The sequence below is a fragment of the Labrus bergylta genome, chromosome 24 (genome assembly GCF_963930695.1).
Source record: "Labrus bergylta chromosome 24, fLabBer1.1, whole genome shotgun sequence".
In the NCBI taxonomy this organism is placed as follows: domain Eukaryota; kingdom Metazoa; phylum Chordata; class Actinopteri; order Labriformes; family Labridae; genus Labrus; species Labrus bergylta.
The window spans coordinates 7081788-7099935 of NC_089218.1; positions in this window are offsets into that span (position 1 = coordinate 7081788).

Genomic DNA, 18148 nt, shown 5'->3' on the forward strand with positions numbered 1-18148 from the left:
ATTGATTTGTCAAGATCCCCATTTTACTCTCAAACGCTCAACTGAGTTAAGCATTAAATATGCATAAATTAATGTATATTTAGTGAAGCGGTTACTTAAAGTGACAGATGCATACTGCTTACTGTCTACTATCTGCAAGACCATTGGTTCCCCAAAGTGGTTCCCTTGGGGGGTCTTTCCAGTGTCATGAGTTAAAACCACTGTATACAATGTTCTTATAGGCCGACATCAACTAAACTGCTTGTTTTTTCTTGCATGGTACGATACACCGAAGTGGTAAACTTTTGGTCAGCCAACAGCTGGTTGTTTTTGGTGGATCCAAAGATCCTCAGATGCCACTGATCTGCTGTATTAACATCCCTGATAGTATCTTCTCCACGACTCTCCTCATCTTTGGGTCTGTAGCTGAGTTTTCCCAGTGGAAACTGGGAACCCATCCCGCTCTTTGAAAGTTAGTGTACATATTAAAAGACAGGTTGCTATTACATGTCACCAAGCCTAGAGGGGGCAGCCACATTCAAGCTAAAACACATGATATTCTAAAGGGTTCTTCTAAGAGTATGTGGCTACTGGTTATAACAGCTGTGTTTTCTTTGATCTCTTCTCAAGTATGATCCCTTTCCAAGTGGTTTTAAATATGATTCTGATTCCTTCCCATGTACCGTCAACATACAGAACTCCTGATGCTAAAAGACGGGAGGTGAAAAGCCCCAAAACATGTAAATCTGTAAGATGCTTAACTCCCACACAGCACCTGCTCTGTCTGTGACTCAGCCAATCTGCTGGCTCAGTTACACTGACTAACATCTTCCCTGTGTGTCTCTAAGGACTCCTAAAGGTACCTATGCCTGACACACACACACATTTAACACAGTGAGCATGGAGAACCCACACTCTGGCTTAATCCTGATTTGTTTGTCTTCCAGAAAACACACCACTGTGAAAAATCAGGAGAGATGTGCAGCTTGCTTTTGATCAACCACCTCCTCTGCGTGGAACAGAAAGAGTCAGGATATAACAGCCTGAAACAACCACACAGCAGAAAAAAGAGGAACACAAAAAGGTTCAGTTGGGTTTTTTCTTTAAAGAGGACATATTATCCCTCCTTCTCCACCCTTTCAAACAGTCCCATGTGGTCTGAATGAAACATCTGTGCTGTGCTTTGGTCAAAATATAACATGAATCAAGCACCAGAGGAGGTTTGTGACCCTGTATAAACCAGCTCTCTCAGAACACTCTGTTTTGGTGTGTGTGTCTCTTTAAATGCATTGAGCCCCCCCCTGAGTTTTCACAGTAGACATCACTCCTCTGTAGCGAGAATAAAAATGGCGGACCTGCAGAAAAGTTTTGTTCTAGGCTGGAGGCGGAGTCCACATGTGGAGACAGGGGAGGGGAGGTTTTTATTTTTTACCAGAATCCCACTGTGACATCACAAGGAGAGCACATATGAAACGTTTTTCTCTGTGTTGTAAGACTTAAACAGATCACAAACAAAGGCCTGGATGGATGTATTTCACATCTTGTGGGTCAGTAGACACTCAGGTTACCCAAATATATGTCTCTGTAAAAGTGGATCTTTCATAATATGTCCCCTTTAAGATCATAATAACACTGCAGGAACACACAGCACTTAAAACTGATTGGGGGCATTTAAGAACTTAATTTGAATTTGAAGGTGATCCGTAGAGGAGACTGCTGCAGTAGTTTATTTTATATAATGTCATTGTGAGTTATGCCATATCATACGATACTAATTGTCATGGAATGGTTGGAAAAGAGGAGGTAAACTCAAGTGCAGGAATGAACTGAAGGGATTTATTTAAACAAAAAGGCCAAAGGCAAACAAAACTTAATTTCTTCAACTAAAATCCTCAGGGAGAAAACCAAGAGTCATTAGGAAAACACTGGTAGACTGACAACTAACACCACCGACATATAACATCTGACAAACTACACTGATCTGACAACACGAAGGAAGGAACACTGAGACTAAATAGACATGAGGTAATCAAACACAGGTGAGACTAATGACACAGGTGAGGACACTCAGGGCAATCAAGACTGGAGGGAAACACACAGAGGCAGGAGTAAAGACAACACTGGAGACTACTATAATCTAAATCATGAAACACCTAAGACACACAGAGAACTCAAGAGTGTAACAAAACACACCAGAACACAAAGAGACACAAGGAGAAGAAATTACAAAATAAAACAGGAAACTCTAAACACTAAACTAGGAAACAATGGACAGGAGAAATTAAAACATGGAAACCTAAACTCTGAAATACAAAACCCAATAAGACCAAATCATGACACTAATAAACAGTGGCAAGTAACATTTGCTTACAAAAACCAGTGATAACCAATGATTTGATTTATTATCCAGTGTCTCAGGTGTTTCCTTGGTAGACAGGCAACTGAACCCATTGTAAAGTTGAACACATTCCTCTGTTTCAACATGATGGACGATTAGAGTAAGTACACAATGCTAACATTTCCAATGGATATGGACGTACTGTCAGACGGACTGTTATGTGGGTTTCCTTACAGCAAAAAGAGAGCTTGCAGTGACTTATAGTTGCTGTGTATTTGCCTGTTCTTTCAACGCGAGCCTTCTGGCATCAAGTGAGCAATATAATCCCATCACTTCTGCTTCACTTTGCCATTGATGTCAGCGCTGGTCTTTTGTCCAACTTCAGTGTTTAATGGCATCAGGAACTACAATGGCATGAATAGTTTGTTTTGAGTAAGAGCCAGATATGGGCCATCTATATATAATGGCTTTAGGCCAAATGGTTCCATTAGCTTCCAATATTTACAAAAGGTTTTTCAGGAGGTTTGCCAGCAATAACTAACAGGAGAGTCAAGAATTAGCAATGAGCAGAGGAGCTGAATCCATCGTTACCAAAAGTGATGTGTTGATCGCAAATGAGCCGGTTCTTTAATGTGAACGATGGAGGCCAGCTCCAGTTTGAGGGGCTGTTACCCCCCCCCCCCCCCCCTTTTTTGAAACAACAGAACATAGGATGATCTTTACCAAATATTGTTGAATATTGTTTTCATGGTTAATTATAATTAAATTGAATAATTTCAGTGACATGCATGCACACGTATCAGTCTTAGGTCAAACGTTGCCCAATTTGGTTTATTTAAGAAAGCAGAAATGGTACCAAACGATTAGCCAAGCCTTATTCCAATGACTGGATCTGGATCATTACAAAGAGCTGGAATCGTCTCCTAATATCAAATATTAAACTGTAACATGTTCTACTGGTATATAAAGTGAATCTTTGTAAGATGGTAACCTGGTCAGTACTTGTTAGACGAATGCAGTCACCAATAGTTTTGATCTTTTCATGGCTTTTGCTAAGAATAGAAAACATAGGACTTCCTTGATACTATCTGTATTCCTCTACACTTACTTAAAAAAAAATCCATTCTACCACTTGAAAAAAGAAATTAAACTAACAGTCACTCATAAATTGCAAGCACTTTTGGTGTGTGTGTCTCTTTAAATGCAGTGACCCCCCCCCTGAGTTTTCCCAGTCGACATCACTCCTCTGTAGAGAGAATAAAAATGGCAGACCTGCTCAGACGTTTTGTTCTCGGCTGCGGGTGGAGTCTATGGGTGGAGATACCAGGGGAGGGGAGGGGATTATTGTTACCAAAATCCCACTGTGACATCACAAGGAGAGCACATTTGAAACGGAGCATTTTTCTCCGTGTTGTAAGACTTATGCAGACCACAAACAAAGGACTGGATGGGTTTATTTCACATTTTGTGGGTCAGTAGATACTCAGGTTACCCAAATAAATGTTCAAAAACACTGTAGAAGTGGACTTTTCATAATATGACCCTTTAACATGTGGAAATCATGCATTTGTTTGGGACTACTATCCACAGCAGGTGGATACACATCTGTTGTTGTAGTTCAACATTGAATTAATGTTGAATTTTATAAAAGCATGAATGTCTTTGTTCATGGTAGTGATGGGAGCAGACAGGGATGAGGTATATTGTCGGTTTAAAATCCCCCTCTCCCCCAAAAAACTAACTCGGAAAAAGGAAATAGTACGTTAACAGAAAACAGATAAAAACAACTTAATCTTCTCACTAACAGAATGTGAAATCACAGACAGTGGCATGTCAAGCCCTTCCAATGACATTGTCAACAATAACCTGAGGGCAAAGTGTGTTTCATGTATCCACATGTGCACGTAACTGTGTGTGAGGAGAGAACGACGTTATGTTTACACAATCTGACAAGCGAATCTATGGCGAAGAGGGAAAAAAAAAAATCTCAGCCACTGGAGTAAAAGTCTGCAGCTTCAGAATTTGAAAAAAAAAAAAAAAGTCTTCCATAAAACACATCACAGATATGACAGTTCTGGGTCTCCACCAGCGTGGAAAAATTGCCTCCGATTCGTACGAATGAAGTCACACAACTCGCTGTCATATTTCTGCTCGGTGACTCTGTAAGTGAGTCAGTTGTGTTCGGGATTTCAGGTTTAAATTAGTCAAGCTGCTACTGGGATGTGGAACGAGTTTTAAAAACACACATTATGACTATTTCGAGGCATATTATACAGAATACTTCACTTTATCCAGTTTAGCTTCACTTTGAAAACTGACTCCATCTTATTCCATTTTGTAAGCCCCATGACTTTACAATGTTCTAAAACTCCAAACTGTGACCGCATTGAAGAACACAAACATACACATCTCAGCAGCATCATGCTTAAGCATCACTGGCATCCAACTGCCAATCAGGCAACAACGTGTAAGTGTATGTGGAGCAGACATCCTCACAAGGACAAAACCTGGAAAAGGGTTGGCATATTCGGGTTATCTTGGTCTGGATTTGGGTTCACAGTCAAAGCTGGAAACAAGCAACTTGACTTAAAGGCCATTTAAAAATGTCTGTGAGATTTTGGAAACAACTGGTCAATGAGCAATTTATGTTATTTTGTACACAAGTCCAAGATTTCCCCCCACCGGATTGGGAACACCTCTGCCTGTAATTTCATGTTTTGGTTTGCTTGTTTCTGTGCAAGGGAGCTATTCCCCCAGCAAATGACAGCGTGCAGGTGAGTTTAGGAGTGGATACAATTCAGTGTTTGGACACAATTCAAACCGTCGAATGCTAGGCTAGGCGCACAGTCATAGCCTCACATTTTAAAAGCTGACGCTCCTCGGCACAGAGATTGCCTGCTTTCTGTTGGACAGTGAGCTTGTGCAAGCGTTCTAAATAATCTGTTGTTTTCCTCGACAACAAATGGAATTTGCCTATTCTCATATAGCTAGCAGTGTTGCTACAGGCGCTAAACAATAATGCTAAAGTCCCTCAGTGGGCGATGGGCCCAGAACATTTCTACTGACTCCACCTTTAAGATCCATGTGCAATGGAGTGTGTTATATATGCATCTTCCGCCTTAGTGTTTGGGTTATAGTCTGCAGGAAACATTGGCTAAGTCTCATTGACGACATCCATTTGTTTCTGAAGATGCATTTAGCAGCTGAACGATGACGGTCGCCATATTGGAAAGGCTAACCCTACCCACCTTTTTGATCAGTCTCCATGTTGCATATTCAACAACAGAGTGTAAAAAATGTATTTCCCTTAAAGTATATCTTCTTCTTCTTCTAATATCTCAGAATTAGGAGTTAGGTTTTTATGAAAAAATGTAATTCTGCCCTGTTTCTTGAATTATAAAAAATAATTTTCTCTCAATCAGAAATTTGAAATTCTGGTCTGTTTTCCTGAAACAAACTGCTCAGAGCCCAGCCACTGTTCCCCATGTGCTGGTTTAGTTTGAACACCCACCACTACACTTTCCCTCAAACTGCGCTTCCCCCACTCGTCCTTCTGCTTCTTCAACTCTGCTCACGCACACTTTCCTAAAATGTCAGCGAGTTTTTCCCGCTCTATCGAGAGTTACTTGAAAGGAGCGTCTGACTGCGTCTTTGCTCACTAAGCCTCTGGATAGACACCCACTGCCATTCTCTGGCTTTCACATCTACACAGTGAACGAGCCCCTCCCCCCTCTCGATTTAACAGTGTGTAGGAAGCCTAGTGGAAAAGACACAGGAGATAATAACTAAAGTGTCAAAACCTGGAACCAGATCAAAGCAGACGGCTGACAAGAAACACCAGAAGTCGAAGGTAGGGGGGACGAATTTACATGTTATGCAATGTGATGGCTGTCGTATTAACACACAAAACATCCCTAAAGGTTCTCAATGAAATGTTGCCTTAGCCTTAGATTGAACTCAACAACCTAAAAATTCAAATCAGCATTGTGAAAAAGCAAAAAAACTGAATCCTACGTTTGCTGCCCGAGTGCTCGAGTTTGTTGTTAATTGATCTTCTGTGGTCATTCAAACAGACTGCAATTAAATGCTTTTCAGTTTTTCCTCTGCAACTGTGGACTAATTGTGTTTTTCATCAGAAGCGAGAGCAGAGCCAGGCGCACCTGCAGCGTTTTTTAATTAGCCATTTTTCTGAGGCGCTATTAAAGAGGCTAATCTATGGAGAGATGCTGGAGTCTCTTGATGTGAGCGTCTCACTCCCACATGGGTTCATACCGAGAATGTGAGGACAATAAAGTGTAAAAAAAAAAAAAAAAAATTGCAAAGGGAAACAGGAATGACAGCCAGCATGCCAGATCTTTTTTTTTTTTTCTCCTTCACGTTGGCACACACATCACATCAATCCCACTTCTGAATAAAGTTTTTCTTTGACAGTTTCAAGCTTACCCTTGAAAAAAACGACAGAAAAGTTTCATCCCTCATGTGCCCTCCCCTATATAAGTTCTTTTACCAGAAAACCTCAAAACCTTCCTATGGAATGTTTCAGCATACTTTGCATTTTGTATTATTAATGTTTGGTGCTGTTCTGTCAGTGAATCTCGAAAATGTAAGGACAGTTTTCTAGCAAGCAGATGCCTGTAGTCCTCATCTGTGTGCACACCAGTGGTCTTACTTTTTAGCGCTTATGTTATCATCCTTAGCGATAGAAGGCATAAATTACAGTTACTTCTCCCAGATACAGTATGTTGGGTTTCATAGAGTTTAGGGATTTGAATTCTGTCTTAGGAGGCGTTAAATATCAGAAAATATCTCAGGTAGGAACTTGGGCAGGTAAGAAATGTGGGTCAGACTTTGTACCCGTTGGTGGTGCAGTGGTTAATGCACGCCCCATGTATGGAGGCTGTAGTCTTCCAAGTGGGCGGCCCAGGTTCAAATCCAGCCTGTGGCTCCTTTCCTGCATGTCATTCCCCTGTCAACTCTATCCACTGTCCTATCTCTACATTAAAAGCACAAAAAAGCCCCAAAAAATCTTAATCTTTGTCCCTGAGATGCCTGCTTGGAGGACTAAAGCCTCTGTACATAGGGTGCGACCTAACCACTAGGCCACCCGCTTCCCAACATTATGTTCTAAGTTATCAGATAGTTCCTCTTAATTTTCTTCATTGACACATTTTTTTTTTTTTGCTTGGTAGTGCAAGCAGAGTGAGTGCTGTCAGATGGGGCCCCCTTTAGGGAGGTTTCCTACTGTCATTGCAAAAATTGCACATTTTGAGCCACTGCTGTGGTGTGAAGTTTGTCAGCCCTCAAGGGGGATCGTTATACTGACCCGTGGTACCAAAGCGGTTGCCGACCTTGCCTGTTGACAAGCTGTTTAATAGGCGGCTAATGATAATTTGATCTTGGAAGGTTTTGGGTGAGGCTTTTTCTTTTTAGTCAAAGTGTTAAATAAATATTGCATGAAAATAACCATTTTAGCTAAATGGCTTCTTTTAAACAGAATCCCCAGGAGAATGAAATAACTTTCTCCCTTATGCACAAACTATCTTGATATAACAGCAATTTGGCAGGTAAAACATCAATCAAGACTACAGATATTAAAGAGTGGAAAATATTTGTCTATGCCAAAGTGAAGCCCCAGTGCCGTGTAGAGGAGCTGTTGCTTCAGCAAATCAAAAAGGTATTTAATATACTGTTCGGGGGTATTTATATCAGGGGGCTATTGAGGCAGATTTTCCTTAAATGTATTACAGAGGGAAGTCAGCTATCAGGATGTTTAGAGAGACCTCCCTCTCCTCTCTGTTTCTCCCTCTCCCTCTTCCTCTGTTTCCCCTTTTAACTCTGCCGTCTCGGTCCCAGCTGAGAGGAAGGAAAGTCGAGGGGAGTGAAGAGACTGAGCAGGAGGGAGGAACTGTGGTAGTGGGGGGATGACTTCCTGCCAAAAAAAACCTTTAAGGAACGCAGACAAGATGAGCTCCTTCACCTGGCAGACACACACAAACACACTGCTTCAGAGTCCCATTACACAGGAGGTCAAAGTGTGGGGCAACACATTCCTCCATCTGACACACAAGGTCTTAAAGACGTACATCCTGGAAGTACGAGATCGTCCCATTGGGCTGCTCAGTAATGACAAAATAGTGGGGTCACCAAAACCAATAAGGTCATGTTAACACTTAAACATGACAAATGTATTTGCGGCCTCCTCACCGCATCATACAACGTCAGACTTTATATAAACATAGACGTAGGCTCAGTGACGTCACCTACTGGTTGCCGGAGCGGACATTTGAAGCCCATCGATGGAGGTTGCCATGTAGAGCTTAACAGTGTGATTCCAGAAGTAAAAATCCCATTGGTCTTGACTGATACCATGCAAACTTAAGCTGTCAAATTGCTGAATTGAGCCTCAGTCTCAGTCTGAGTTGGGTCACCAAAGACGGATCTGAGTCTGAGTCCAGTCCAGTCCCCATTAACTGAGTCTAAGTCCAAGTTTGAGTCCTCAAGGTTGAGTCTGAGCGGAGTTCCAAGATGGGCATGCCCTCCCCTCAATCTACCAAGTCCAAATGCAATAAATGCTTGAGTCCTGAAAATAAGGACCGGAGTTGGACCGGAGTCAGAGTCCTAGAGTTTAATATGACAACATTTTTGCACATTTTGTGCTAAAGTTTAACAGCTTTTCAATTCATTTGAGATCACTTTCAGATACTGAATAGTTAATGACTTTCATCTTTGTTACTTTTGCAGCTATCTCTGTCGTGAGATAAACGGTGTGTTTTCTCTCTCGAACTAATATTGATGATCCGCTTCAGCAAAAGACAAACTGAGTCGGGGCAGGATGTGGTCAAAGTGCTGTCATCTGAAACGGGAGCTCGGGAGGAGGAAGGAGCTGTATTGATTCCTGTGTGTGTGTATGGGAGTTTTCCAACATGGTGTTCACCCATTGTGTTTAAAGTATCTTCCTACAACACAACACTTCAAATACAGGTTTAGTATTGACATTTAATGATATCAACCAATTTGGTTGGTCTCAGCTGTAAAAATATCATCAAATAAACAGCAAAATGAAAAAAATAAAGGGTTATCATCATTGTAAAAGGCTTTAAATCAACATCTTTTGGGGTTTTCCATAAGAAAAATGTCGTATTTTAATATAATATAAAATCCAATAATCTAAAATAATCCTGTGACTGCTTCATTTACATTTAATTTAATGCATTGAAGAATATGTCACGCATGTCAATCCTGACACTTTGGCCAATTTCAGATTGGCCACAGGGATCAATGCTGAATGTGAGATGATTTTCTCGTTTTTTTAATCCAATCCACAAGGTCATGTCTCAGCGCATTCGCATGTACCGAACGCTTAACATGGATCAATGCAAAGCCAACATGGATGACTGCTGGCTTACATGCGCTCCTTTGATCCATTATTAATAACTCTGAGGTACTGCTTTTGGTGTGTTTCAAACGAGAAATTCCTGAGAGGATTTTTTTTTTTTGCACACAGCATAAAGCTTTTTTCTGGCAGTAGCTGCAAGAAAAATGAGCCTTGGCAAATTTCCTGGAAAGAAAGTTTTAAGTGTCATCATTTAAGCTTGTTGTAAATGCAGTTGTTGATTAATATTTCAGCGATTAAAGTCATCATCAATATTGCTGTCATCATGACTCTCCTCTTGAACCAGGTGCTGCAAAAAAAAAAAAAATCATTCTTTTTGTGTCATCATGGTCTTTTGTATCAGCAGACATCTAACATTTAGCAGAACGTTTTTGAAAGAATCCAAACAAATCAAACTTTTTTTTTTTAAAAGGTGAAAGCTGTGAAATGCAAACACAACCCTTTTCAAAATAAAAGCCTTGAAATCCACTTCCAGTCAAATGAAAACTCTTCCTACACTCAGTTACACAAAGAAATAATTTATATTTTTTTAAAAACACAGGTGTGACTCCTTAATATTTTAAAGATGTAAAATATTAATATTCTTGACTAGTTTGTCCTTCTGTTTGAAGCAGGTAAACACAAGCAAGTGAATCAATACTCAAGGATTAGTTCTGTGCCTGCAGATGTCTGATTCAGATCCTTCACTTGCTTAAAGGCACCGGCCAATGAAAAACTGATACGCTCACAGGAGTACAATTGTGTTGTGCCCTGTAAGCGCTAAAATAAAGTGGTGTCCTGATGTAAAAGTAAAGCACTGAGAACTCTCTCTATATAGTGTACGCGTATCCCCGCATTGTTTTTTAGTTTAGCTAAATGATGTACTAAAAATGAAGTCATGGTACGACGCTTAGCTTTTTACTCTGTAAGCTTGCAGGACAGGTTTTGTAACGCCATGTCAGTTAGCAAGATTTTCGAGAGGTTGCTGGATACCTCAACCAAACAAGGCTAAGTGCAGGATGTAGCTGCTAACATTAGCCTGAACGCTAACTTTAACCTACTGAGGAAACACGCCTTTGTATCAGCTGTAACCCCAATGTCGCTCAAAATCAGGCATTTAGCTAGTTAGCAAGACATGCTAACACATGATTGGACAAAACATTGTTTTATCCAAGTAACTAATGACGTCATGTAATCAGTGATCATACTGTCTTGAAAAAAACCTTGGTAAATTACAAATAAACAATACACAAACAAATTGGCATTAGAGATGGAGATAGTAGGTATGTTTCTTATGTCCAACTGGGAATATCATTCATACAAATGGTCATGTTTGTTATGGAATGGATGACACAACTCACCCAGGAGCACAAGGTAAAAGCACACACACACACACACAAAATCATTTAAAGGGACCATTAAGGGATCCCCTTAGGGACCCCTTTGAATGTCTAACATTAAAGCAGCACAAGGCACTCTCACATACTGGCAGCTGCAAATGGAAGTCAGAGATAAGTGTATGAAATGTAATGAGTTTGGTGGCCAGAAATCAAAGAATACGACTCGGTGCATTCATGATAACCAATACTGTACCAAAAAAACAGGTGAGGAATAAACATGGCAAAAAAAGGTCCCATGCTGGTCCAGCTTTCTCTGCGCGGAAATATTCCAACTCCTGAGGGCCTCATTCAACATTCATCAAAGAGATTTGTGTGTTTTTCAAACATTCTCAGTGCTATTTAGAAAATCTCACACTGCCAGGAGAAACCATTTGAATATCTGTAGCTTCATTACCCCCATAAATCATGCAATATTAAGTCAGCAATCTTGCATTCAACACCTAATTTTCTTTTTTTTTGTGGCCTGAGGGAGTGAAGACGGTAGGTTGTTTTGCAGCTGGAACAGTCTTTTTGGCTGGAGGGAATGTTTTACAGTATATTCAACCTTTTGAGAACTTCTTCTGGGTGGAAACCATTTTCCCATCAGTGTCCTATATCTGTCATTTAATTTGAACAACAAAACATACAAATCAAGTGCTTTAAAAAAAAAAAAAAACCTACAGGTGTTCTTGAGGGTTTTTTTTTTTTTAAATATACCCGATTGGTCGATGAGGGAAGTTGTAATTGCCTCTGGGCTTTTTTTTTCAGTTGGGTTATTTCTTAATTTTCCAGATGGTGGGGGAAATCCCAAGTGTTCCTTCAAAATATGCAGAATGACAGCAGAGGTACAGTGTTCCCCTTGTTTAATTGGGTTTCAGTTTTTTTTCGGGGCACCACCTCACAGGGACTTTGAGTCATCCATAACCTCGCGGAGGTTTAATTGCTTGTGGCTGTAAAGTACCTTCGGGAGGAAACTGGCAGCTCTGCAGAATTCCTGTGTTAGGAGGTACTCAGAAACACTTTAACAGAACTCAAAGGCTTCTTAACGCTCATCAAAAGCATACTTTCAAATTAATAACACCATGGATATGCTAATCCCAACATGCTAAGTGCTAATTGTATCTCTTTATTAACTCGAGGGTGTTAAAACCTTTTCAAAGTCAAAACCATCCCCCTCAATCTGTTTTCTCCAAATAATTAAGACAATTACATGACATCTTTCAGCTCACAAAAATCCGACCAATACACAGAAAAACAGTAATGTTGCCAAACAGTGTCGGCAACATTACAGTGTCGCTCAAAAATTCTGTTTCTTCGCTGGTGACTTGAAAAGCAGCCGCTGCACTCCTTTGTGTGCATATGTTAAAAGAAGAGCCTTGATTCCATTTTTTCAATGGCAACCCAACTCCTTTTTCGACACCAAAGGTATCTGCGGGAATACACAAAGGGAGTGCTGCCATTTTCATGTTTCACCTCTCTTTGAATGCTCGTCGAAAACAAACTTTCTCCTGCGGTTATGTGGAGGGAAAAAAAAAAAGGCTTGAGAGATTCACTCCGGTTTCCTCTCAGCTTTGGCTCACCAAACTGCCTGCCTGCTAGCATGCATGCAATGTTTCTAATAAGGTTTCTAATAATAGAGTCGCGAGGACTTCTTCCATCTGTGATCCAGCCTCAATCTTTGGCTTTGCACCGAGATGACTGATAGGTGGAGAGTCGGTAGCCTGCACACAGCTGATAAGCCAAGTCTGTGCAACCCTATGGACTCACCTCTAATCTCCACACACAGTTTGATTCCGAAGGTATGTGCTAGTGTGCGTTTGTGGACCGCCTAACCTTGACAGTTTTGTGTGTTTTTTCTTTTCCATCCTGAGCAGATACCATCTAGCTAGCTTAAAGTGGAGTATAGTCTGACGTACAGTGTGCACACTTTGACCCGTCAAACTGTTTTTTTGTTAAACACTGCAAAGGCTTCAGAGGAAATCTTCAGCGCTAGTCATTGGTAGCATTTTCAGTTAGCCCTTTAATGGGAGATTTTATTGCCTTTATTTATTATTAAGTGGTTTAAATTATTCTGTGAACTTCTTTGTTATTGCAGCTTAAGAAAATTGGAACCATAAATTTCCCCTCCATGGCTTTAACATGTTGTTACCATGTGCATTTAAAGTCATATAGCTTTCAGGGAGGAGAGAAATGCTACCTGTCTCAGACGATGAATGCTAATGGAGCTTTAAGTGCGCCCAGGGGGGCAGTGCCTCAGCATGAGCAGAAATCAGAGGGGTTACCGATGATTACCAGTGGAAAATTATGACTTATCGTGCACAGTAATGCTAGCAAGACCTCATGGGTTCTCGAGCAGAAAGCGTACAAACATGCTGCTTTCAGGCAGGTTTAATGGTATCAAGCGTTCTCTGGAGATGCTTTACTAAAGCCTAGCCTCTAAATGAAGGCGTCTACAGGAAGCATCCGGATCAGATGCCCTGCAAAATAAGTCTAACAGTTGGTTCATAGATGACTGCTGAGTGTCAAAATTACAAAAAAAAAAAAGTGTATATTAGGGGAAAGAGATGTCAAATCTTTACATCTTTGTAAGATTGTTGCACCTCTCCAGACATCCACAATAATTCAAAGAAACCAATGTGAGAAGAGGAAATGACTGTTTATTAAAATTGCAGGTATAGTACAACACTTGTCTGGGTTTCCATGACAACAAAACTAAATCAGCTAGATTCTGACGCCTGATTGGACCTCATGTGACCTTGGCAGGAGGTTGATCAGCTTTATGCTAATGATGCTGCATTTTCCACCGGCTGCTACGTCAGCACATGACGGATCCCGGAGGAATCCTACACCCCCTGAGTCCCCCCTGCTGAGACATGAGACGTCCACAGATTAGCGGGTGTGTGCGGAGATGCTTCTACCTGCAATTTACATTTTTGACTGGATTATTTGCATGTGTACTTTTACAGTGCATGCAGATTGAAGAGGGAGCCAAAACGGCCTCAAATTCACCACATTTTTTTTTTTTTTTGCTGTGTCGACTCTTCATTGTCTCCACTCCCTCACACACAAAAACAATTTAAGAGGCTCTCCACTGAGCTAATGCATCTGAGTACATTACGGCCCATTAACAAAGAGCCGCAGCAGGGATGTAATTGTGATTTAATAGCCTGAGACGGAGGAAGCGCCTATTGGAAGAGACAAGTTTGAATAAACGCATCATTACATGTGAACCATCTTTGAATAAATAAAAAGTGAAGGTGACATTTAGCTTCATCTGTGCTGTAGTTATTTAAACACCTGAGTTGTTCTCTTCTCTCATACAAGTGCAATTTTCTTAGTTATTTCTGTACACGAAACGCAGTTTGCGCCACAGATTTGCACTATTAGTCTGTTTGAATGGGACATTCTGTGACAATAGAAAAAAATGACACGGCTTCCATTTAATCAGGCACAATGAGATGTGAAGGCTCATCAGGAGGGAAACAAAAAACAAGATTCTCAAATAAATTGAGTTACAGAGCTCAGCAGAACAAACACACGGCAGGGCTTCAGCAGCAGCACCCCGGGAGTGGCTGACAACTGATAAGCGTCTTTTTTGCTCTATGCTGAATAAGTAGGACAACGGGGGGGTTAGGGTGGGCAGGCGTGTGTATGTGTGTGTGGGTCGGGGTGGGTTTGTGGGTGGTGGCGGGCATGCCAGGGACCCATCCGGATGATTCATGCTAATCAGGGCAGGTGGGAGTCGTGGATGCTTTTTTTTTGTCAGAGCGAAGTAAACACACTCAGCAGGAGGGGGGGAGTCACCCTCTCTGTCACACACACACACACACACACACACACACACACACACACACACACACACACACACACACACACACACACACACACACACACACACACACACACACACACACACACACACACACACACACACACACACACACACACACACACTTGCAAAGTGGTGTTGTGATGCCATGTGTTTTCTCTTATCTTTAGGGGGTCTTTGGCTGATGGAGATGCTGTAAATTACCTACTAAATAAACAAACACATACACAGATGTTAATGCTCAATTGAATTAGTTGTGATCCCAAGAATGTGTGTGAGCGAGAGAGAATCATCTCTGTGTCTTCTCTTAGGAAGTGGTTAAAGCTAAGGCTAAAAAAAAGAAGAAGAAGAAATTGGACAAAATTCTAATTTATTTAGCCAACAAAAGAGAGAAATGGACGCTGAGTGTTCTCATTTTTGCACTCACAGTTATAGACCAAAAACTTTTCAAAAGGCAAGTTTCTGCTTTAGAAATTGAGTGGATGAAACATAACAAAGGCGTAACGATCCCACCTTGACGGGCGCTGTAAAATGGGCTTATTGCAGATTAACAAAGGAGACAAATAAGGGGTTATGTGTCCGCAGTAAATGCATATACTATGTAGATGTATTACCATATATTTGCTCCACACTCGATACATCTAGAGCTCAAGCAGGCGATAGGACTCTCTCCTGACAACATGCTCAGACATGTGTCGAGTCAGTCAACATTTGGCCCCTGACCAAGAAGGCCAAGCCGGGGAGCAGATGGCAAGGAGAGGAGAGATGCAGAAGGGTCAGTGGTCTGGATGAAGCCCACAGTGAGGATCAGACATATGGCAAAGCGGTCCAGAGAGGGAAAAATATGAATCCAGCTCATAGGAATATTAAAAATCTGCCTCAGAAAGTCGAGCATTTCGACACAGTGAAATGTTCTGTGATTTAAGCCAAATTCCACTGAAAAATCTGGCTTAGCTATACTGGCAAATCCAGTTTAAACATGAGTCATGAACTTTTCTGGTGTATCTGGAGTCCTCTGTGGGTGTTATTCCACCAAGAAGCATGAGACGTTTTCCTTGTTGTTCCCACAGTCTTCTCCGATCGAATCCCCCATGGAGGGCAGCAGTGAGCCAATTTTAAAAAAAGGAGTCAATTGACACAGAAAGTGATTGGGGGAGGAATACTGAAATAAAAGAAGTGGAACATATAAACAGAATGCCTTTAATAGGATATGAAATGTTTCAGACTGAAAACACAGAATTTTATTTGGTTAAAAGATCCATTTAGGATAAGACAGAAAATGTATACGGTGGCCTACAAGGGCCAACATGCAGCAAAACACAAAATTCCTTAGCAGCAAACAATCTGCAAAAACATAAAAGATACAAGGTGAGAAACAAACACTGAAGACAAATGCAGAGCCACTCTTCACAATGGAACTACTCACAATGTCGTGCACTTGTTGAATCCCACAATGCATTGTGAAAAGCAGTGTACAACCAATGGTCGCTGACGGTCAAAGCTTTTAAGGAGCAGTTTGTGAGTGGCTTTTTTACCATTCTCAGACGGACAAGAGGAGCGCCCCCAGCGTTTCCCTGATGAAACACGCACATAACCATTAGTGATCACTGAAATCCACGCTGTTATTTAACACTATTATTGATCCTCCGCTGGCGATGCATAAGCTGCACAATGAAGTTGTGCAACAGAGATGATGTCATAGTCAGAGGCTGATAATAATAATATAATAATAATCTTTATTTTACAGAGCACTTTTGAAAAAACAAGTTACAAAGTGCTTTACAAGGACAGCAAATATAAAAACAGGCAGGTCATAGAATAATAAAAAGCAAGATTAAGGAAAAAAATAACTTTAAAATATAAAATCCCCTTTAAAAGAACTATAAAAAGTGAAAATAGTAACAATTTAAAATCAACAAAAATCAGGATGAGACAGCAAGTAGCGTCGAAAAAAAAATAGTCCACTACGGAGCTCCCTTTGTAGGGCGTAGGGAATGAGAGTGTGATGTCAGACACAGCCATAGATTCTGATTGTTTGAGGTCCAATACCCGGGAAATAAATCAGTGCCTGGTCTCCTCTGTTATGTTATATTTTTTCCATTGAGGGTCCCCTGAAGGTTATGAGTGGCCTTGCAACCTTCCGCTTTGCATTTTATGGGTTGGGGGTTTGTGTTTTTGACTAAGCATTGTTTTTGTACTCGCAGCAGGTGGGCCCTTTTTGGCCACCAAATAAATAACATTAATTTAATAAAAAAGTTAATTTTGTAAAAGATTGTGTCGAAGTCTTCAAGATGTTCTGAATAAAACATGTCCACACAAACCTTGCCTACTTGTGTCACATTTTTCCCATGATGCACCACTCCCATCACAATGAACTAAAGGCTTGTCATTAAGCCCCAAGCTGTTTGCCGGCCCCTTAGCCACGGGGGAACACGTTCTCCTCTTCATCCTCTTTTCCCAAAAAAGACCTTCATCCAACTCCAGCACAAGCTTCTTTTTTTTTTTTCTGTCAAAACGAGCATTGTTCATCGCTTTCGGCCCCGTCTCTATCTTACAGCTGTGCATGACTGATTGTTTGAGGCAGGAGGATTTGGGGGAGACAATGCACCACCAGTTAAGACCTATTGATCTACACGCTCCCAGTCTGTGTCCGTCCCAGCTGGTCCTGCGGGAAAATAGTAAAGAAATGTGTGTGTGTGTGTGTGTGGGGGGGTTGGGGGACTCGGGGAAGCCTGTAGGTCTACATTCAAAGGAATTAAAGAGTGTGTGAGAATATTCTGTGGGGGAGCAGCTTTATTGAGCTGTTACACAAAACACAGCAGCTTGCTTCTACCTCAGCCTTGACTCTATACCAGGTTCAATATCAGACATTCGATTGTACTTAAAAAAAAAGCAATATGTGGGTGATAGATGATGGTTCTTTCTCAATTGAGTTGTTGCTTCTGCCATAACAGTTCATCCAAGTATTTGTTTCTTAATTAAAATGAAAAAAGAAAAAAAAAGCTTATTTACTCTGCAAAGATTGTGATGAATAATGTCCTCTCTGTAAGCCTGTTCCTGCAGATATATGAAGATATTTATTCTGTTTTGCTGCACTGGAGAGTCGGAGGATGATCTTTAGCTTGATATTAAAACTATTCATCAAAACTGAAGCAAATGCACACATATCCAGAGATGGCCGTCAAACAGATTTGCCCTTTATAGCACAACAGAGCCACCTTTTTAAGCCATTATCTACTATGAAATTGAGT